At 38.1% G+C, this 24,151-nt stretch overlaps 1 protein-coding gene across 2 annotated transcripts in view; it reads left to right on the top strand.

The window, feature by feature from the left end:
• Positions 1 to 24,151, top strand: part of LOC114651415 (macrophage mannose receptor 1-like) — a 425,221-nt gene that overhangs the window by 322,014 nt on the left and 79,056 nt on the right. The gene's annotated exons all lie outside the window — the stretch shown is intronic.

Consider the following 24,151-nt stretch of genomic DNA (forward strand, 5'->3'; position numbering starts at 1 on the left):
GGCGCCTTTGCCTTTCGTACTTTCCCGCGCCTTCCGACACGCGATGTAGGTGCCTGCACCTTTCAGGTCTTCCTCTGCTGTGTGGTGTGGACGTTTAACTGTCGTTTTTTCTGCTTTTATATTCTGTATCTCGCTGTGCATGTGTTTCGTGCCTAGGTTTTTTTGAAGCTGTTGCATTCCAGTTTTCATCATCTGTAACCTGCTGTCCATGTGTTTGGTCCCGTTCTTTAACCTCTTTATGACATTTTACTTTGTTTCCTACTCTGTCTTTTATTTCTGACCTCGCTTTATCCTGCTTGCGGCATGTCAGACGGTTCGTAGTCTCTCCCGTTTCGCTCTGGGGCGGGGGGGGCTTTGTGTGGCGCCTGCGCACGTTTGTAATCTCTCCCATTTCACTCTGGGGAGGGGGGGCTTTGTGTGGCGCCTGCGCACTATGTCTCCTGCGTACACGGGCAGGTCCCTGCGTCCATATCCGGTTTACCATTCTCGGTTAGTAATATGGATTGGTGTTGCAATTACATAGTGTGGACATCCAAGGAATAACAGGTTGGTACAACCACAGCTATTTGGGATGCCAGGCTGGCTGTCTCCTTTTACTTGCCAAAAATATACAAATAAAATAATGCACAATGGCATTTAAAAATCATATAAAAATAAAACAGCGATCAGATAATTGATGCTTTTCCTCGAATTGCTCTTTTCAGTCATCTTGTGGAGTTCCTCTGCTTGGTCACTTATGCTATAATTGATCCCTTTTCTCAGGGCAGTCTCGAATTTATAGCCTTAGGAGGAGAAGGGGTAGAGTTAGGTGCCCTCACTGGGTGTTTTTTTCCGTGCTAGAGTAAAGAGAAGACAAGGTAGTTAGTAGAGGGAGCACCCCCTCTTGCCTTGGGGTGGTATCACCTACCTGTAATGAACTTGGAACATTACCTTCTGACATACATACAGTATGTAATGATAGATAGCTAGATAGATAGTATTTTGTCTATCTGTCTAACCCAGGAAGAAATTTAGGTTTTACAGAAGCTCAAGAAGTATAGAAATATTATAACCAACAAAAAGACCATCCCTACAACACACACGAGAATTACAATAAAAGAAGCAAAAAAAGTCTGAATTGGCTAATGATAAGAGACCAGTCACACTGAGAATTTATAAAGGCATATTGCTATAGTAGCATTTCGTTGCACGCTTCTGATTAATTTGTTGGCTAACCATACTCAGTGTTGGTGTCAGAGAGAATGTGCAGCATTGTTCATAATGGCATTCATTTTTACTCTTATTCTCCTCTCCAGTACCCTCAGCAGGTCGAGGGTGCGTCCCATAGCTGAGTCTCTCTTCTTAATTAGCTAGTTGATATGGTTGGCCTCTCTTGAAATGTTACAGGCTTAGCACTTACAGAATAGAAAGTGGGTTTTCACAGAGTTCCAGAACATGTAAAGTATGTCATGACCCACATTAAAGGAACACAGTATTCTAAGAAAATAAGAGTCTGCTCTGCCCTTTCTTACATAGTTCCTCTGTCTTAGTATACCAGTCTAACTTGTCATTAATGTGGACACCCAAGTACTTGTAGCAGTGCACCACCTCCACATCCTCGCCATTTTTGATTCCTCCCTTTCTTATTCCGCTCACATAAACCACATTAAGAAACTTTCTTACTTTCAGCTCCGTAACATATCTTGTGTTCGCTCATTCCTCTCCTTTTCTAGATAGATAGATAGATAGATAGATAGATAGATAGATAGATAGATAGATAGATAGATAGATAGATAGATAGATAGATAGATAGATAGATAGATAGATAGATACTTTATTAATCCCAAGGGGAAATTCACATACTCCAGCAGCACCTTACTGATACAAAAAAACAATATTAAATTAAAGATTGATAATAATGCAGGTAAAAAACAGACAATAACTTAGTATAATGTTAATGTTTACCCCCCCACCCGGGTGGAATTGAAGAGTCGCATAGTTTGGGGGAGGAACGATCTTCTCAGTCTGTCAGTGGAGCAGGACAGTGACAGCAGTCTGTTGCTGAAGCTGCTCCTCTGTCTGGAGATGACACTGTTTAGTGGATGCAGTGGATTTTCCATAATTGCTAGGAGCCTGCTGAGTGCCCGTCGCTCTGCCACAGATGTTAAACTGTCCAGCTCCATGCCAACAATAGAGCCTGCCTTCCTCACCAGTTTGTCCAGGTGTGAGGCGTCTTTCTTCTTAATGCTGCCTCCCCAGCACACCACCGCGTAGAAGAGGGCGCTCGCCACAACCGTCTGATAGAACATCTGCAGCATCTTATTGCAGATGTTGAAGGATACCAGCCTTCTAAGGAAGTATAACCGGCTCTGTCCTTTCTTACACAGAGCATCAGTATTGGCAGTCCAGTCTAATTTATCCCAGGTATTTATAGGTCTGCACCATCTGCACACAGTCACCTCTGATGATCACGGGGTCCATGAGGGGTCTGGGCCTCCTAAAATCCACCACCAGCTCCTTGGTTTTGCTGGTGTTCAGGTGTAGGTGGTTTGAGTCGTACCATTTAACAAAGTCATTGATTAGGTCCCTATACTCCTCCTCCTGCCCACTCCTGATGCAGCCCACGATAGCAGTGTCATCAGCGAATTTTTGCACGTGGCAGGACTCCGAGTTGTATTGGAAGTCCGATGTATATAGACTGTACAGGACTGGAGAAAGTACAGTCCCTTGTGGCGCTCCTGTGTTGCTGACCACAATGTCAGACGTGCAGTTCCCAAGACGCACATACTGAGGTCTGTCTTTAAGATAGTCCACGATCCATGCCACCATGTATGAATCTACTCCCATCTCTGTCAGCTTGTCCCTAAGGAGCAGAGGTTGGATTGTGTTGAAGGCGCTAGAGAAGTCTAGAAACATATGTTAAACATATTAGAAACATCTAATGCTGTTTCTTGTCCATGCTTTTATCACATCCCGCATCGATTATTGTAACTCGCTGCTGGCAGATGCCCCTTCTAATCTTATATCACAGCTCCAGTTGATTCAAAACTCTGCTGCAAGAGTCCTTACACGAACCAGCAACAGTGAGCACATCACACCCATCCTGCTTCGCCTTCACTGGCTCCCTGTGTCTTACAGGATTTAATATAAAATTCTATTAATAATCTAAAAAGCTTTAAATGGCCTTGCACCGGACTACATCAGTGACCTTCTAAATCACTGTGCTCCTGTCTGCCTACTAAGATCCTCTGATTCAAGTAATCTTGTTGTGCCTCACACTAACCTGCACTCTATGGGTGACAGGACCTTCAGCTCCATAGCACAATGACTTTGGAATGACATCCCGAAATTAATTAGATCAGCTGACTCCATTCATTCTTTTAAAAAACATCTTAAAACTCATCTATTTAGGAAGGCTTTTAACTTAACTTAATATTCTGCCCTTTCTTTCAGTTTACCTCTCTGTCCAGGTGCTCAGGATAATTTGTGTGTCTGTTATTTCACAAATTAGGTTATTTGTTAAGCTTTTGTTTTAGTCTTGAAGTTAGTATTTTACTCTGGTTTATCGTCCTTTATTCTATTGAATGCTATGTTATCTGTTTCATTGTTCTATTCAGGAAAACATTTGTATCCAATATTACATATACCATGCTGTTTTTTTTTCTAAGACTCTGTGAAGCGCCTTGAGCATGGGAAAGGCGCTATATAAATAAAATGTATTATTATTATTGTTATTTTAACAATTCTGTATGCTGGTGGGCACATGCTCCCAGAAAGGAACCCATGGGATCCATATTGTACAGAGGTGGCTGCTGGACAGCTGACTTGGATACTCAATACAGTATGAAGTAATGAGTGTCAGCTTTAAATGAAATATTTGCCCCCTGTGATATATAATAGCTGGGTCCTCCATAAGTGACAACATCATGAAAGTGAATGCTGTGCTATGTAAACTAGATGCCAGCAGATTGTGTGGTGTACTGAATAATTTAAGTAGTTTTATTGCAAGCCAAATTAATATTTAGAGATATCTCAAAATAAATTTCAGATTTAAGATATCTGAAATTCATTTGCAAATATTTTAAAATATGTTCCTTTGCATTTAAACCTATTTGCAAAACATTTTGAGGTGTTTTAAATACAAAAGACGTTGGTGGTATTCTTATTTTTTCAAAAAAATCAGAAATTCGTAAGGATCATGTTTTGAAACATCTTAGGGTCAACCATCTCTCTGTAAACTTGGAAAAATGTGAATTTCACAAGAGTAAAGTTATATTTTTGGGTTATGAAATAACCCACAAAGGGCTTTCAATGGATTGATGTAAAATGGAGGATACATTGAACTGGAAAATACCTAAAAACATGAAACAAGTTGGGCACTTTGTTGGTTTTCTAATTACTATTGACGATTCATTAAATTTAATTACATTTCTGTGATTTCACCTATCACTCCTCTAACAAAAAAAAACTGAGTTACTGGCTATTACAAAAATTGAGACATTGGCTTGAAGACACTAAATACCCCTTCTTCATGATCTATAATAATCACAAACATGATGGGTTTTATTTTTTAGCTGCTCTAATTTTACCGTTTCTTACTGAGTGGGTAACAAAAAACAGTAAGGCTTATACCTTTCCATGAATATTTGACCCAGATGAAGTTACTCCTGATCCCTGACTCTATTATATCCCCTGAGAAATGTTTGCCTATAAGTATTGCTATTCTTTCCTCCAACTTGAGGACATTCTTCAAATCCCTCAAAAAACATTTTACTTATTCAACCAGCAGAGAAGAAAATAATTGTATTCCCCTGAATATCGTGGCAGAGTCCCATGCCTCTCCTCTGTCTGGTTATCCCAGAATTTTTTCAAAAGATGCTTTCACTCAAAATGCATGATTCTCGACACATAAGAGGATGTTAAAGTATATGAAGTTTGCAGAATCTCCTATATATCTATGTTACTGGCCTTCCAACCTAAATAGAAGCTGCCATGTTTTTGCTAGCTTATTTGTCCATGTCTCTGTCTTACCTGCACACCCAAACAACACATGTCTGTCAAGTTCCTCTTGATGATTAAAGCCATGTGTACACATTTCACAGCGCTGTTCAAGTGGTTGCATAAAAAACACTTGTAACATTTGAACGTTGCTTGCACCAACTTTGAATTCTGTTTATCACTAATCAATTATACCTGTGTAAATTTGTGGATTCTTGTCTTATGACCCCTGGTTTTTCCATGATTTTTTCTGTTTCTCAAATGTAACGTCAGCAATGCATTCTATATAAATAAATAATAGTAGCTTTATGGAGTTTTTTTTTTACTTCTTCAGATTTACTACAGCTGTTTTACATTCTTACTAGACATTAAGCCCGTTACAATAACGGGCGCTAGACCAGTAGTTCATAAACATTAGTATGAACAGTCTATATTAAATGGCAAAGGACCTTTTACCTCATTACATTTTTTCCGTAAAACGCCTGTAATTTTCTCTGACAGTAATACTAGCTTTGCTGTCCGTAATATGCGTTTAATTTTCTGTCACAACAGTGGCCAATCAGCAGATTCTCCCCAGCAACTGATGTAATGTGTGCAAAAATAAATCAACTTTTACTTTACACTTTACCAGGCCAAGCTTCTTAATCACAAATCTGACATCCTCAGAGTGAACACTTGCACAACAATGGGGAAGCTGGTCTCCGCGTCTCAGTACCCAATTGGATTTTTCGTGTTTTCTGTTTTAGGTCTTACCTTATTTATCGAAATCTGATTGGATCTGCCACGCGATATTTTATAGGTCCCGCCCTCTCTGTCTTGTGTAATGCGTCAGGCGGCCTTCGAAGCATCTGCTTTGAAGCATCGCACCGTGCCCCGCGCATGCGCACTTCACCAGAAGACACACACACACGGACACTGGACGCACACAGGGGTTTTATTAAAGAGAATAGTTGTTCTATTGAGTTTTACAATTTTTAGTTTTTTGGGGCAAATTATGATAAGAACAGATAACCGACACATCAGATGGTGAATAAAAATCCATTTTTTGACACTGAAACTCTTTTTTGGGATTCCCAGACTTTTGAAATTTGTGCTTAAACTATGTATAAACAGAGCCTTTGTGTATTTATTTACATAGTATTAAACATTTTTTTCCGAACCTATAATGTGCCATTTTGTTTACTTAATTCCAAATGTCTAATATATTGTCTAATGTCTAATGTCTAATATATTGTCGCGTCATGCCATTAATACTATTTAAGAAAACATTAATTTTAAGAGACTGTTATTTACCATGGGAGCCCAGCACTCATTAACTCATTGTAACAGTCCCGGTTGGCTCCACGCTCCGTGGTTCTTCCAGGAGCTTCTCGAACCCATAACTGGCGATAGTTATGAACCGAGATGAGCTGGGCACATAAGGATACATACATTCAGCAAAGGGGTTGGTGCAAAAGTATCAAGTGTTTTTATTAAAAACAAAGTGTTCCAATGTGCAGATCTTCCAAAAGTTAATAAATAAATAATCCAATAAAATCAGCGAACCATATGTGAGTTAAAATTCTGTAAATAACCTCAGGATAAAACCAGAATAAAACCATGCAATCAATGGGTTCTTGCAACTGGCAGAGACACAAGCAGTTGCAGTCCTCTCTTTTGACTCTCATTGCAAGTGCCTCTATTGGCATCTGCCGCAATGCTGAGAGTCAGTCCCTCCATCTTCCACATGCCTTTCATTTACTGGATCAAATGTTCAACAGTGGTCAAAGGGCCCCTGGAGTGTCGATCACTCACTCCACAACAAGGCTATGCCGACTGTGAGCTTCCTCATCCTGTGCTGCCTTCTCACTCATGTGAGGTGTAGTTCTTGTTGATGTTTTTTTCTCTCTGTTCCCACTTCTCTCACTTGCAGGTGCCCTTACATCTATATCCTGCGTGATATGGTGTAGGTGTGACCCTCCGCCCACTCTGAAGTGTGAAAGAGGCACCTGACTGATCCGCTCGCATTTGCATCTGAGTGTGTGATCAGCCAAGCACCCTTAATCGTGTGTGTACTCACACACACCCATACCTGCTCAGAGCCAGCATGCTCCGGGATGTGATTATTTATTTTAAACTGCACTCTTGTCAAATTCATTATTATTTTATTAGCCCATTAGAAATAAAATAAAATTGTGGGCTTTTTTTATTCATAAAATATGATTCACTTTAGAATGCAATGTAATGTGGCAAATTAATATATACAGTAATTGTGATGAAATAACTTTGAATACAGTAACAGGAAAATAGTACATTAACATTAACCATTTGGCACATCACTCTATGCATTCTTTTAGTAATTTAAAGTAAAACACCAGTTTAAAATGTGCCTCATCCTTTCAAATTATCTAAAAAGTACACATTAGCAACTAAAGTGTTGAGAACTCATTTTTAAGAAAAGTTGAATGTGCAATATGAGTTTTGTGTATATACATAATACTGTCTGTATAACAAAGGACATACAGTTCACTATGCCTGAAGACAACATTCTATGACACCGTACCATGCTTAGTCATTTTCTAAATTAACACTTGTATGTGTCATCAGCCTCATCAGATGTATGTGCATTGATGTGGTTTTGCAATTCCTTGTAAAATTTTCTTCACTGTGATTTTCATAATAACTAGGCAACTACTTCTGCAAGACCCTTTTGCCCCAGAGTGTTTGTGTAATAACAAATTCCAAGTTAATCTCTTAAATCTTCAAAATGTTCTACCATGTTCAGAATCATCTAATTTAAAATTAAAACTAATAATGTCTCCAGTGGGATATGATTTCCTTTAGAGAACAGTGCCAAAACCATTTTTTTTGTCAGGTTTTATACAATTTGAAAGTGTACTTTTGATTTGTACACTGAGAATGCTTAGATGTATTCATCGATTAAACTGAGCAATGCACTTCTTCATTTAGATTCCAACTTCTAAAGCAAGTGAAAAACTGGATAAGAAAAAATTATTTTTCTTTAAATTCACAAAAACAGTCTATAAAGAATCTCCACCTACTGAAATGAACAAGGCAATGCTGTTCACACCTAGCTCAAAATGATTTAATTTTAGTTTGGCTGAGCTCGCATGAAATGTAGGTATTATTCTTAACGTGGGCATGAGCTTTATATTTCAATATTTTCTAAAACATGTCTTTCCAATATAAAAGTAAAAGCCAACATAAGTAAGTTAATGTTAATGTTAAAATTCACATTTGTGTTTTCCTAATTTGAATAGAATATCAGTTTCACAGTTACTTAGATAATGGTATAACCTTTTACCCCCTTTAAGCTAATATGTAAAACAACTTTGTTAGCTATTTTGGTTTGAAAACCACTGGCTTAGATAACAAGGGGTGTCAATCACATCATTTGGTTAAAGAAAAATAACTTGTTATACCTTTTTAAAATTATTTGCATAGTGTACATTAAGACTTTAACTTTGATATAGCCCTAGTTTACTCCATCGCATACAATATGATCTCAAGATGAAGCCTGTTTACAATTTTAGGAACAAGTAATAACAACATTCATTTATATAGTACACAAGGGGGCTACGCCCCCTGCTCGCTTCGCTCGCCTACCCCCGGCGTTTTGAACCCATGCCCGCCGGGCAGCCGTAGGTTGCTTTTGTATTGGCCTCTCTTTCAACCTCATGTAGCATTTTTATAGACTTATCTAATGGGTGATTGTTTATGACCTTAGTGATGTTTCTCATTATAAGCTCCGTGCATTGTTTGTTTTCAGGAAGGTTCACTCGTTGATAGATTGCGTCATCTGGATCTAAGATGTATATTTCTGCAAATTTGCGTTCGTGATTTGTTTCAGGGTGCACTGTTCCAATGCGATGTAATATTTGTCCACATACGCAAAAGCAGTATGGGCCATTGCGAGCTTGTGGCCTGATATTTACTCCGGTAGATGCAAAAGCAAATGAACCATTGTAGGATCTAATGCAGTTCATAAAGTTTTTACTTTCAGGTACATCGTTAGTTAGAAGCTTCCGTAGATATTCAGGATATTCATGTAAAGGAGGCAGTCTAACTTGACCCTTTTGACAACAACATGTAAACTCATTAGTTGTATTGCCAGTTGTTTCTTCAGGGAAGTTAAATGAATGACAATGATTGCAAATGACATTCATTAATTCCAATGAATTTTCATTAATAGTGGACTCATTATAGAACGCGTTGTCAGCCAATTGGCGGAATTGTTTAGCAGGTGTTTGTCGTTACTGTCTTTGACGTTTATCTTTTGTCTGTGCCGTTTGAGAGGCGCGTTGTTGTATGTCCAGTATTTGGGATGTGTTGTTTTGGAGCTGTAACTGCTTTGCTTGTGTTGTGTGAGAAGCGCGTTGTAGTCGCAGGCGTTCATTGTTTTTATGGAGCCGGGCCCATTTTTGTATCCCAGTCAGTCGAGCTCTCTCTTTTTGGAGCCGTGCCTGCTTGTTTTCCGGCATTTCAGACGCGCGTTGTAGACGTCTGTGTTGATTGATTTTTTCCTGTCGGTCCTGTTTTTGTATGTCTGTCACTCGAGCTCTTTCCTTTTGAACCCGTGCCTGCTTTGCTTCCGCAGTTTGAGATGCGCGCTGCATGCGTCTACGTTCATTGTATCTGTCCATTTGGGCTCGTTTCTGTACCTGTGTTAGTTGAGCTTTTCGTTTTTGGAGCCGAGACAGTTTTTCTTCCACGGTTTCAGAAGCGCGTTGTAGGCGCCTACGTTTGTTTTTTTTCATGCGGGCTCGTCTTTGTGGTCCCGTTACTCGAGCCGTATCGTTTTGCACCCATGATCGTGAATTCATGACTTGTCTGTTCTTTATCGTTAGTAATATGGGTAAGTAATAAGGATGATCGCACTTACTGTTAATAGGGAGCGTTTTCTGTGGTCGTACGGTTAATAGTGCATCACTGTAATGAGATTCACCTATGCTGTATAGTTTGTACGTGTTCAGATGACGTATGTTTAATACGGAGCGTTCGTTTCTTCTTATTATTACCTATCCGGTGTTGCGCCTGTGTTATCTGTGGTTGTCCTGTTAATATTGCATCACTGTAATGTGATTCCAATATGTAGTGTAGTCCGGTCTCTTGTTGTTTATGTATGACGTCGGGTGTCCGCGTGCGGTTTTTTAGAAGTGCGTGGATTATGCTGTGTAGTGTGTACGTTGATTTCAGATGCGCGTTGTAGGCGAATGCTCCTATCGTAGTATCTGCCGTTTTCCGTACCGCAATTCGCATTCCGTAATATCTCGGGGTTGATGTGTGACCCTTTGTGGACTCCGTAGTCTGTCCCGTTTTACTCTGGTGCGGGGGGGGTGACTCCTCTTTATCCGTACCATCTCGGGCTTGATTTGTGAACCTTTGTGGACTCCGTAGTATGTCCCGTTTCATTGTGGGGCGGGGATAATGTGATTCAAATATGTTGTTTTGTCCGTATTTGTGGGGTTTCTGTATGATGTCGGGTGTTTGCTTGCGGTTGCTCTTTCGTTTTTGAGCGGTAATCTCAGGCTTGATGGGTGACCCTTTGTGGACTCTGTAGTCTGTCCCGTTTCACTCGGGGGCATGGGTCTGACTCCTCTTTTTTGTGTGCTATGGGCGCGTTGCCTCATTTCTTATTTATGTTAGTGTGTGTACTCCGTAGTCTGTCCCGTTTCACTCTGGGGCGTGGGTCTGACTCCTCTTTTTTGTGTGCTATGGGCTTTGTGTGGCGCCTGCGTCTGACTCCTTTTTTTTGTGTGCTATGGGCGCGTTGCCTCATTTCTTATTTCTGTTAGTGGAGGGGGGCTTTGTGTGGCGCCTGCGCACTATGTCTTTTGCGTCCACGGGCAGGTCCCTGCGTCCATATCCGGTTTACCATTCTCGTTTAGTAATATGGATTTTCATACATTAAAGTAGCTCGAAGTGCCTTACAATATTAATTGCTAAACATAATTAAGAAAAATAGAAAAAAAACAAAGAACCATTATTTATAACAGCAGAGAATCTTAATGTCCACCTTTCTTACATACTATACTCAGGTGACCAGTCCAATTGTCAGGATGTTGGAGAAAATAAAACTGTGGGGTTCTAAGGCCAAAAGACTGCCCAGAACACTCAGTGCATTCTATAGTCCATGAATGTTTTACCATTAACAGGATACTCATGTGGAGCTCTTTTCTTCTTCTCAGCATCTTAGGTAGGTGCAGCATACTTAGGCTAGTGGGCAGTGGTGCATAACATACTGCTAAAGCTACACTGGAGTATTTAAAGGGGAACATTTAAATGTCTTAAAATAGCCTAGTCAGAGCCCAGACCTGAATCCAACTGAGAAACAGTGGCATGAGTTGAAGATTGCTGTACACCAACACCACTCATCTAACTTGAAGGAGTTGGAGCAGTTCTGACTTGAGAAATGTGCAAAAATCCTACTGGCTAATAGAGACATTTCAAAAAGACTTACACCTGGAATTACAGCAAAAGTTGGTTCTACAAAGTGTTGACTTTGGGGCTGAATATTTATGCACACTCACAATTTCTGTTTTTTTTGTCTTAATTATTGTTTGTGTCACAATAAAAAATATTTTGTACCTTCAAAGTGGTAGGAGGAGGAGGAGGAGGTTAGGAGCATGCACTGATACAGCGCATTGCCGCATCCACCACACGACAAACCAACTCCGGATCCAGATTAGGACCCAAGTGCAGCCGTGCAACGGGAGACACCTCAGCACCACATTAGTTCAGATGGAGTGGGAACAGTGTGAGTTTTTTTTTAGGGTGGCTGGAGTGTCAATTCTGCCACCAACCCCCAAGTTTTTCCCTGCAGGTTGGAGGGCCTACATGCAGGGCTGGATGCAGATTAATGTCATACCCAGGATGGGGCAATTGCAAGTGAAGGGCCTTGCTCAAGGCCCCAAAAGAGTAGAGATGTGTTGTGTAAATCAAATGGTGCTAAATCCTCAAAATATCCATTTTAATTCCAGGTTATAATGCGACAAAACAAGACAAACATTGATGGATAAATACTTTTGGAAGGCAAAATCTTTCTGTAAAAATAGCAAACATAAAAGCAGTATACATAGCTAATCATCAGCTCTAGTTAGGGTATGCAAGACTAAAGTTCTAAGTCTTCAGCATGGATTTTGAGACTGAAGGGGTATCTCACATTAGCAGGCAGATAGTTTCACAGCTTTGGGGGCATGTAATTAAAAGCTTGACTTCCAACTTTTGTTTTATTAATCCTTGGAATGATATGTAGGCCAGATTACCTGAAATAAGTAAGTAGGGCTTTGGCCATTTAAAACTTTATAATTAAAAGGGGAATTTTGAAAGTGGCCTGGAGCTTAACTGAAAGCCTGTTTAAGGACTTGAGAACTGGAGCTATGTATTTGTATTTTCTGGTTTGTGTAATTATTTTTGCAGCAGAATTTTGAATTAACTGAAAGCTGCATAAAGAATGGTTTGAACAGCCAGTGAAGAACACATTGCAGTAATCAATCCTACTGGAAATAAATGCATAATTAATTTTTCAGTATCATGTATATTTAGAAGACTACTTAATCTTCCAAACTTTTTTGATAGAAAAAATTAGCTTTGGATAGTTTTATAACATGTGTTTAAAAATGCCTTGGTAGTATAAAAAATAACACCTAAATTGCATGCTGATTCACTAATTTGCATTCAGTGACTTGCATTACTTTTTCTTCTTTTGTTTGGAACACTGCAAAATTCACTGCCTCCAGCTGGTTTTATGAGTGGATGCACAATAGCAATTTTCATATGGTGCATTTGGTATACTGCGTGGGTACTTATGTATGTACGACAATGATGAGATGTTCTTCCTGCAATGACTTTCTCTGCAAAGAACATTCAACAACTGAAATGAAATATGATACGTGTTGTCACACACGTGCGCATGGGAAACACCTAAAGGGCCTACAAAATGGTAATTATATGCCAGACCAGGGGGCGGCGGAGTGTGGTAACTTTCTCTCTGAGTCTCTTGCAGACCATTCTCGGGAAATCCTACTTGGTTCCGGCGCCGACAATGATTTCACTTCCAGTCAAGAAAACGTCACTTCCAGTTCCGGCACCAAAGATAACTTCACTTCTGGTCATGAAGACGTCACTTCCAGTTCTGGCGTCGATGACATCATTTCCCGTTTTATCAATTAAAATCTCCATCTTGTCTCCATGCAATCAGTTCTGTTCTGGACCCTGTTCTATACACATCATGCTACTATAAATCAACTTTTGCAGCCGGGAAAAACAATATATGGGTGGCTGCCCCAAATCTTTATGATGTCTCTGACTCTTTCTTATCACAGTGTGCAGATCCTACAGTGACCGGTGACGAATGAGCACTGGAGAAGCAGATCAGGTTTTTTTTCAGCTAGTCCTAGACTATCTCATACTATGCAGTAATAAGGTATTAAATTACATTAAAAACATGTACAATTTAAAATTATTGCAATATTTTATATTACCACCTCACAGCATGCATATAAATTGCCATTTTAACACAGGTGCATAAAGTACACTACATCAGTACTTATGACATGAGAAATGGTGCGAGTAGTTAAGGGTTAAGAAAAGTTTGTGAACTCCGTGTGAAAATAACTTATCAAGATGGGAATCACCTTCCACAATCCAGCATAAACTACAACATAACATTCTTAATCTTGGATGAGATTGAATGATTTGTGCTCTACTCTAATGTCCTATTTGCACTTGGCCCTACCCATCTCAGTCTTTCGTTTAGCAGGATTAATTATGCTGTAGTGGTAAGAGAAATAAAAAGGTTAGTCTGACTAGAGCTCTCTCTACATCTTTTTATTGGTTTCCACCTTGTACTTTACTGTAGTTTGCACAGCCTGCTGAGCATGACAGAGCAACTCTCCACTGTCCTTTTGTGTAGCTTAGCTTCTTCACCACAGAAGCTGACGACTGTCTTTGGCACACCACCTAACTGTTCCATCAGTATAGTTTGCCCCACAGTGTTCCCTCCTAATAAGAAGATCCATATAGAAGATTTTTTTTTTTGTATTTTAAGTTCTGACCCAGACACATGTCATGATTAACATTCTGGGTCTGGTGTTTGTTTAAAGCTATTGTGCGAGTCATGCAAACTTCTGCTTTTGAAAACTGGCTTGGATCTGATACTGATTTTTTGTTTGTCCTTTGTAAATATTTACATAAAAAAAATTCTGATTTCCTTGTTGCTTTGTTTTCACTGACAGTTTCTCCAGTTCTAATCTACGTCACCAGTGATACCTATTATTGATCGATAGGATAAGACAAATTATGTTTTTAATTCCCAGTCCAGCTAATATAGAGGATAGTAGAATAGTATAGAGATGCTTAATTTGCACACTGCTTTTATTTTATTATACTTTGAACAACTGTCTTACGTGCTTTCTAAGTATATTGTGAAGGTGTATTATATTAAAGACACTACATAATATAAAATAAAGTAACAGACGAAGACTGGATGCCAGCCCTATCCAGGTGTACAACTTTCCTTAGTAGGTATTGTGACTTGCACCTTTATTTATGTAAATACTGTTCTGTTATTATGTCAAATTAGAAGGAATTTGTGGCCACGGAGCCATGATGGAAGTCCTACCTTAAATGACAGCTAGCTGTAATCATTTTAAATGACTATTAGAAAAAAAACAAAATAGTAAATTTTTTACATTAACATGTGCTGCTGCCTCGCAGTTAGGAGACCCGGGTTCACATACCGGTTCCTCCCTGCGTGGAGATTGCATGTTCTCCCCGTGTCTATGTGGGTTTCCTCCTGGTACTCCGGTTTCCTCCCACAGTCCAAAGACATGCAGATTACAGTAGGTTCATTGGCGTTTCTAAATTTTCCCTAGTGCGTGCTTGGTGTGTGTGTGTGTGCCCTGCGGTGGGCTGGCGCCCTGCCCGGGGTTTGTTTCCGCCATTGGCTGGGATTGGCTCCAGCAGACCCCCGTGACCCTGTAGTTAGGATATAGCGGGTTGAATAATGGATAGATGGATGGATGGAATTTGACTACAGCTAGCATGAGCATGGCAATTCAGTATTTTTTTAGTCATTCATCATCCCAGCAAATACTTTGCATTTCCCTATTTTTGTTCCTCAGTTAATTTTACATAGCTCACTTCCCATCAACAAGCTTACTGAAATTAACATATTTACAGATATATTTAAATAAAACACAAAACATCATGATGTCTGCAAAGCAACATTCAATTTTTTCAGAGTACAGTAATAAGAACATAAGAAATATGACAAATGAGAGGAGACCCTTCAGTCCATCAAGCTTGTTTAACTAATAACTAAAGACAAGGAGAGGAGGAGAGGTTGGGAGCATGAGCTGATAAAATGTATGTGATTCATCATTAAGTTAAAAGAGCTCTGCTGGATCTACTTTATCAACGCCTTTGAGAATTTTGAACACCTGGATTAGGTTGCAATGCAGTCTCTTTCTGTTCAAGACTATCCATCCATCCATCCATTATCCAACCCGCTATATCCTAACACAGGGTCACGGGGGTCTGCTGGAGCCAATCCCAGCCCTATCTGTTCAAGACTAGACAGGTTTAATTCTCTCAGTCTGTCAGAGTACAGCATGTCTTTCTGTCTTATGATGCACTTTAATGCTTTCCTCTGCACAGCTTCAAGTGCAGCTGTGTCTTTCTTGTAGCATTGTGACTAGAACTGCCCACAGTATTCCACATGCAGTCTCACTAGTGTGTTATATAGGCTGAGTATAACATCCCTTAATTAACATAAAACTGTTTTTACAATTTAATTATTAACATTTTATTTGCAGTTTAATTGCTTAGATGATGAAAATGTTTAGTCAAAATAAACCCCTAAATCCTTTTCACACATTGCTTCCTGTCGGACAGTATCTCCCATTTTGTATTTATAACTGACATTCCTTTTGTCCATGTGTAGTTCCGAAGCATTTCCGAAGCTTGTCCAAGTTTTTCTGATTTATTTTTGCTGCCTCCTCAGTGTTTGACAACCCTGAAATTTTAATTTTGTCAGCAAATTTCACAGGTTTAGTAACTATACTGAAATCTGTGTGATTATTGTAAATCAGCAAAAGTGAAAGACCCAGGGCGGACTCAACTGATAATCTCACTCCATATGGAATATTCTTCTCTTATCTGCCCTCTTTGTCTCCTGCCGGTTAACCAACTGGAGATCCATAAATGTACATAAATGTAAGAATCTTGTGGTGTCCAAGTGTAATTTTCTTATATTTTCCGTTTGTTTCATCATTTTATTCAGTCTTTAGAAAGTCAAATAGTCACAAAGACAAAAGGGTGTACCTAAGGAGGAGCACTTCACATTCTACAGCAAACATACAGTATAAGCACACAATTCCTAAAATGTTTTTCTTGTAACTAAGTTGACACCCCTTGAAAACTCAGTTCAGTGGTCTAAACTGGCAGAGTAATCACAATTCTTTAGTAAACATGTACTTTAATATTTTTATTAACACTATTTTTCGTATACTTTTACATTTTTATGGCTTTGTTTCAGCACCATTTTGTACTAAATTTGTCTTGCAGGTTCTACCATTTTTCAAATTATTTCCATGACAGTCATATTGTTGTTAGCAGATGCATTGGTTACTTGCCAAATGATCACTGATGCCATGACATGTGAGATGTTACTGTTGTACATCCTGTGGATCATCCATCCATCCATCCATTTTCCAACCCGCTGAATCCGAACACAGGGTCACGGGGGTCTGCTGGAGCCAATCCCAGCCAACACAGGGCACAAGGCAGGAACCAATCCTGGGCAGGGTGCCAACCCACTGCAGGACTCCTATGGATCAACAACCAAAAAAGTTTCTCTGGTTTGCACTTTTAGTTAGGAAAAGGTTGTAGCAGTAACTTTAAGATTTCATTTTAAGTTTTTTGATTTTACATTTTTTCAGCCATATCTCTGGTTTTAACCTAGCCTTTATATTGACTCTTTTTTAAAACATACCCCTAAATAACTGACACCATATGCAACATCAATGCTTTATGTACAAGAACGTGTGTGCTGACATCTCTTGGTGTTCCTATGCTTTCATTTCACACTAAAACAATGTTTTCATGTCCAGAAAATCATTTTGAAAAAATGTATAATTTGAAGATGCCGGGTCTGGTGAAGCATTGTGGAAAGGGAAAAACTGAGGTTTTCAAAAACACTGACATACAATTATCATGAGATCAGGCATTGACTTCAGTTTGTTCTGAGAATTTCTTTTGTAATCTCATCTTCACTGGTAGGATTGGAATTTCCAAACTTTTCTGTATCAGCTGATGGGTTCTCTGCTTTGAAACACTTTAGTATTTCACAGTAATACAAAAAAAGGCTACACAAAAAAACCTACTTTGTTTTTATTTCATTCTTTCACCATTTACATCAGATTTCCTCTGTTAACAAACAGTGCACTTGAATGAAAAACTGTGTATGGCTAATAAGCAAGATTTACACATTTTCCATGTAAATTTCAGTATGCATGTCAGAGTTTTAGAAACGTTGTAAAGACACTTGTGCGGATGAAAAAATGTATCTGTGTTAATTTGGACTAAGCCTTAGAGCCTTGTGTAGCCCATTAAGACTCTAACTCACCTCAGTTAATGAACTAATGAAAATATTAATATGACTCTTTTGTTTTTAGGATATTCATTATAGTCTACGTATAGTATTATACATATAGTATTATGTTCTGAGCTTTGGGAACCCTTCATTAATTGTCTTGCAATGCTAAAATATATACAGATGATAATGTTTTGAATTGCAAAAGATTGTATTCCTTTTTTTAACAATTTGTCAATTAAGTTTCTGTTAGTGGAATATTTTTGGAATGAGGCTGTCTCAAAAATATGAAGTACTCTTTTTTCATACATTCTAAATAGGATGAAATTGTATGGAATACGCTATTATAATAATGCCAAAGACGTGCTTTTGAAAATATTGCAGGGCTTGTTGCTGGGAATTTTCAAGTTAATACAGGTTTTGAAATTTCTCATCCACACAGTGGAATCATTTATCTAACATTTACTGTAAAAAAGTAATGTTAATATAATAAAAGACATGACATTAAAACTCCATACATATATTGTCTAAGTTTGCTTTTTCTATAAGATTGTAGGGAGACACAGATTTCACACTGCAGTATTAAGCATAAGGCAGCCAACCCTGGATAGACCACAAGTCAATGATTACTCATTCAATCAGATCCATACAGGTCTTTGAGATGTTCAAGGAAAAATGGGAGAGCATGCTAATAGAGATAGTGATTTGCTTAGGAATCAACCCATTCATGGAGACAGATTTAGCAGATTCATAAGGTCTTAATAAACTTAGAAACACGAATTACTAAATTAAAGAGTCAAAAGTAATACCAGAAAATAAAACTTTTTAAAACCTGTTACTACTCTTTTGTAATAGATATTGTAAATGAAAAGACAAAGTCTTCACCCCACTTAATGTCAAAGTGGAATTTAATAAAATAGTAACTAAAAAGATACTGGCACCTGTTGCTCTCTCTATAACTCCAATGAGTGTAACAAAATAAAGCAAGAATAATGGATTTCAGTGGAAGGCTGCCTGCCTGGGCAATATAGTCTTCCATCACTCTGGGTGGCAACATACATCCAACATTGCACCACGTTTAAATCCTGTGGGGCTGCATGGAAGTTGTAGTTTCAGTTTATAGCTCTGCTGGTGGCTTTTGGAGCTGCTGAGGGGAGCTGTTGGTGGGCTGGCTTCCTTGCCTTCATCCATCTGACCTAGAAGTGCTTCTGCGGTAAGTTTCTGATGTCCTGAAATACTTACTCATGCGTAGGGATGGGAATCGAAAACCGGTTCCTGTTGAGAACCGGTTCCCACTGTTTCAATTCCTTGGAATTGTTTGCCATTTTTGCAAACGATTCCCCTATCGATTCCAGTCGCCTCGAATGACGTCACCACGTTGCATAGCGTCATTTACCCAGCAGGAAACATGGCGCCTAAGCGGCAGAAGCGCTCAAAAGTTTGGTTATACTTTACGAGAAAGGATGACAACAGGGCAACTTGCAATACTTGCAAAGTAGATATTTCATCAAAGGGAGGAAACGCTACGAATATGCAAAAGCATTTGCTCACAAAACACGCGATAACCTTATCGTGTTTTTGATCCGCTCCGGACTAGTGAATCTCAACCCAGCAGCAGCGGTAACGTTTGCACGTCCTCTCCCGTTAATACGGCAGATAACTAATCAACTAACATTGCATATTATGTTAGCGTGATTTGCCTTATTGCAAAACCTGCTATTACTGTGCATTGCATTTAGATGACCATGACGAGAGAGACAGACAGAGTCTTGCTGGCTAAGGTGCTGGAAGTTCTCGCTGCAGTCTATCGGTAGCTTCTCCTTTCACAGAGGCGGGGAAAATTAAAATTTCCTTCCTGAAAAAGCAGATATGCTTATATTTCTGCAAAAGAATTGTTAATTCTCCATAGCTGATGGTTGCAGAATTGCACAGTGTACAGTTCCATTGGACTTGAGTTGATTGTATTTGTTGCTGGCTGATGTAGTTTTATTTTTGAGTGCTCAGCTCATATATACTTTTAAAAAGGAGAGTGTAAATGTTACTGGACATTCTTAATTTATATTAATTTATGTTATACTTTGTTATTGCTACAGAAGAATATTTATTTTATTATTATTTTACATTTACAAATTTTTTTCTGGGGACCCCGTGGCACCCCATCGAGGAGCTGTAGGCTGTGTACTCTTAAGATCTCACTGTTGGGTTTGTAAGGTCATGCTACTCCTAAATTTCTATCTTGTTCAAAGATAAGATATGAAACAAAGTTCTAAGCTAATCGGCCTGTGTGTTCTCCTTTTTTAAAAATAAGAATCGATAGGAGAATCGATAAAGAATGGAATTGTTAAACAGAATCGAAAATGGAATTGGAATCGTGAAAATCTTATCAATTCCCACCCCTACTCATGCGGCTTTAAAACAAATCTTCTCCTCCCCCTCAGACTAGTGAGCTTGGACTCAGGAGAGAAGAAAGACCAAGGATTCACCTGGGACACAAGGAGAGAGTAATTCTCAGTATTTTGAGGTTATATATTTTATTAAGGTACAATTGTACTCAATACTTTTTTTAATCTGAAAGTTAAAAAAAACTTAAAAACTTTTAAGTTTTTACAAGCTTTTAACTAATTTGAAGATAAAAAGCCTTGAATTGCACAACAATGGTTTAACCCTCTCTCACTCATGGCTGTGCATGTGTGACATTATGCTAAAATTCCAAAAGTGGAGCACTAAACTTAAAAACTTCTAAATCCAGAAAATTCTAGAAAATGTGTGAAATAACTAAGAATAGCCTGCTTCTCCTGTACTATGGATTCTGTCTTGTATGTAGCTACATAAATTAAGAAATCATATTTTTATAATCTGTGTTTATTAGTAAACTGTGTTCTTTTTTCTTTAATTGAGTAAATTCTGCTTACCTTGTTATAAGTCTAGGACAGGGGTAGGCAACGTCGGTCCTGGTGAGCCGCAGTGGCTACAGGTTTTCATTCCAACCCAATTGCTTAATTAGAAACCAATCATTGCCAATCTCAGACCTTATTTAATTTTATGGCTTGTTAGTCTGTGCAATGTAAGGCTCTTATATCGTAGATTTTTTTCCTTTCCAAGGATATCATCCAAATGATATGAAGCCTAAAACAGATCATTTTCAGTCTGTCACATTTGTGTTTTATTAAATCAAACCGTGTATGATGAACACACACAGATGTAATTGGAAAAAAGCTAGCTGGAGAACTGCTGGCTGCTTTGTCTTTTACATCTTATTGCTAATAAGGAGCAATTAAAACACTGAATGCAGCAGTTTAAGATTGAAATAAGCAATTAAGGTTGGAGAACCTTAACAAGCGAGACCACTAAAATGAAGCATTAAAATGTCACTTAAGCAATATGTGCTTCATCAGCAATAATTGAGTTCTCGTTAAAGAACCGGGTTGGAACAAAAACCTGCACATACTGCGGCTCACCAGGACCGACGTTGCCTACCCCTGGTCTAGGAGATGGGGACCTTTCTAAATAATCTAAATAATTACTGCCATTGCCAAATGCAAAAACAATGATTAATGAATTGATTCACTCATGTCACCCACACTATTCCTACAAGTTGCATCAAATTTATTATTTTTGTACTATATTGAGATAATATTCAATCTTTTATATTGTCAAGCATGCATGTCTTCTGGTAAGATTACTTCCAACTTTCAAGTCCTTAAATGATCGATGGAAGGACTTAGACAGTTGAAAGTACATTATTGTACTGTTTTAGTGTATTTTCCTCACTTCAAACTTTATTATTGCCATTCTTTTGAATCCTGAATACTTTTTGTTTTTTCAATATTCATATTAAATATTCCCCAAATAAACTTGCAAATGATGCAGAAAAACTGCAGTGATGTTAATGTATCACATTACATTTCCAGAAATTACATTACATTTTCCAGAAATGCCACCCTTATGCAAAGCTAATTCAAATTTCATAGCTTAACTCACCATAAATATGCATCAGAATAAAATTAACAGAAGATCTAGCAGAAGTCTCTAGCATGTTTTACAGTTTATTTGGTGAGTCAAAAATGTTTCTGTGTGTCTATCTTAACTATGTTTCACAAATTATGGAAAATAAAATGTTTAAATGATGTCATAATTTAATCTATGCAGTTAAGAAATGTTGTTCTAAGTTTCTGTTATTTTGGAATATTTAATCCAGTTAGACATTATTGGGAACAATATATCGTTTATGTGTAAAGTTGAGGATTTTGCAAGTCATAATAAGATCAATTTTCAATCCAGATCCTTTGAGGTTAATTTATGTCAGAAAAAATAACTATATTTGAAAGAGCTACACAATTTAAATAGTTTCCTTTTTATACAGTAATAAAGTAATGTGAATTTTAATTGAAAGGTGTACTGATTCAATCATTATCAAATCTTCTAATACCACTGAACTGATTGCACATACAATTTTTAAAAATTTTATTTTCAGGTTGTTGTTAATTTCATCTCTCTTTTCCAAAATATAAGAAAAGAGCAAAATTAAAAGTTAAAAAATCTCAAATAAAATATTATTCTGGGAACAGAAGAATAAGAAAAAGAGCTTTATCCAAGAAAGATTGCTATTGTCTGGAAAGAATTTTCATATTAAAGAATTACATCTCTCCAGCAATAAGTGAAACACGAAGTTTTACAGACTTTGCTCCATCTGAGTAAATTAAGCAATGAACTAGCAATACAACAAAAGCAATTCCACTGATTAGTGAGATTGGACTTTCCATATTTAAATTCTAAAAATGACATGGGCAATGTTGTATTGAAACTGCAAAGTGAAACTAGATGGTCTATAAAATCTTATTGTAATGCAATACACAAACAATTATGATTGAATAAGTGTGGTGTATAATCACATTTGTCAGCTGCTGGATCAGCTTCTGGGTATATTTTACATTTCTAGGTCTGTGATATGGCTTGCATATTTGTAGCTGAAAATCCACAAGGGAGAAAATGAATCACTTTTTTTTTCCTAATCTTTCGATTCCTATCAGGAATCATCATCAGAGGAATATGATTAGACTTACTGGGACCCAATGCAATATACAGTATAGCAAATAAGTAGGGGAGGATGTCGGGGGGAGGATTGATGAGTTGGGATTCAGAGGGTGTTGATCAGAGTCTTATTTATTATGAGCATGTTGTTTTTTTCAAGCCTGCATATGCTGGGTTCATGTCCAAATGTCTGTTAATGGATTTTTCATTGGATAGCCACATTTCAGCCAGTTCTTTTGTGCTTTTAGTATTAGCCTAGAATTTTACTTGCAACGAGACCCATTTAAATGTGTGTCTGGTTGAACTTATAAGTGTGCAAATCAAAGACCATAGGCCATTTCTTCTGACTGCATTGCGATATTCCTGTATACATGTGGCAAGTATTTTTGATGTCTACCTCACGTATACCGCTGGACATGCATTACATGGTATGATATAAGTCATGTTCCATGTCTATGCTGCTGATTTCTTGCTTTTAGCATTAAAATGGACTGTGCAGTGTGTGTGTACAGCTTGTGAGCTACTTTGATGCCTGCTCTGAACAGGATAAGTGCTGTACCTTCTGATACCCCGTGATGATAAGAAAGTGTATGCCAGGTGGGATGGGGAGTCAAGTCAGTTGTTTGCTGGGGTCTCTGGCATCTCCTATGTAAGCATTGTCTGATGAATGTATTTGTTTATTGTGAACAGTTGGTAAAAATTGTGTCTCATTCTTTTTAGTTTCCTTGGTATTACAATGAGTGTGAACTCTTCTGAACAGAGTCTTAACACAGCTCCTTTTATGCAATGATGGGTAATTGCTTGCAAAGTGTAATATTTTCTCTGCAAAACATTCCTTATGATAAACACCTGTAACCTGGATGGCATTATTATCTCTTTAAAAGGATATGTCCAGGAAATTGATGCATTGGTTTATTTCTTTTTCCATAGTAAACTGGATTGAAGGGAATATGGTGTTGATGTGGTTATGAAAATTAATCAATTGGTCATTTTTTAATCTGACAAATGTGTTCATCAATGTAGCGTATCCAAGATTTCGGTTTGTACTGAGTGAGTCAGAGCCACACTTTCGAATCGCTGCATTACCAGTTTCACCAAGGGTCCTGATAATGGTGATACCATTGGCATACATTTTTTTTGTCTGTATAATTTTCCATTAAAATGAAAGTGGGTTTTCTGGCAAAGTGAAATTAGATGCTTTATATCATTTGTGTTGTTATGATGGGGTCCTTATTTATCATTGTTTATAGAGTTTCTGTGGCCAGATGAATTGGGCTCACAGTGTACAGTGACATGATATCTAACGAGACCATGATTTCATCCTCAGCGATGGATATATTAAGACACTGTAATGCCATCTCAGTGCTATTAACAGAATATTCTGAATCATATGGTTAATATTTGAGCATATGAACAAGTCCTTTGGATAAGTTATAACTTAGACCACCTTATATGCTGACAACCGGTCTGAATTTTAGAGGGGTTTTATGTATTTTTGGGAGGCCATAGAATTCAGAGCAGCTTGCATCATTGGATTTCATTCTGTAA

Source organism: Erpetoichthys calabaricus, chromosome 1, assembly GCF_900747795.2.
Source record: "Erpetoichthys calabaricus chromosome 1, fErpCal1.3, whole genome shotgun sequence".
NCBI lineage: Eukaryota > Metazoa > Chordata > Cladistia > Polypteriformes > Polypteridae > Erpetoichthys > Erpetoichthys calabaricus.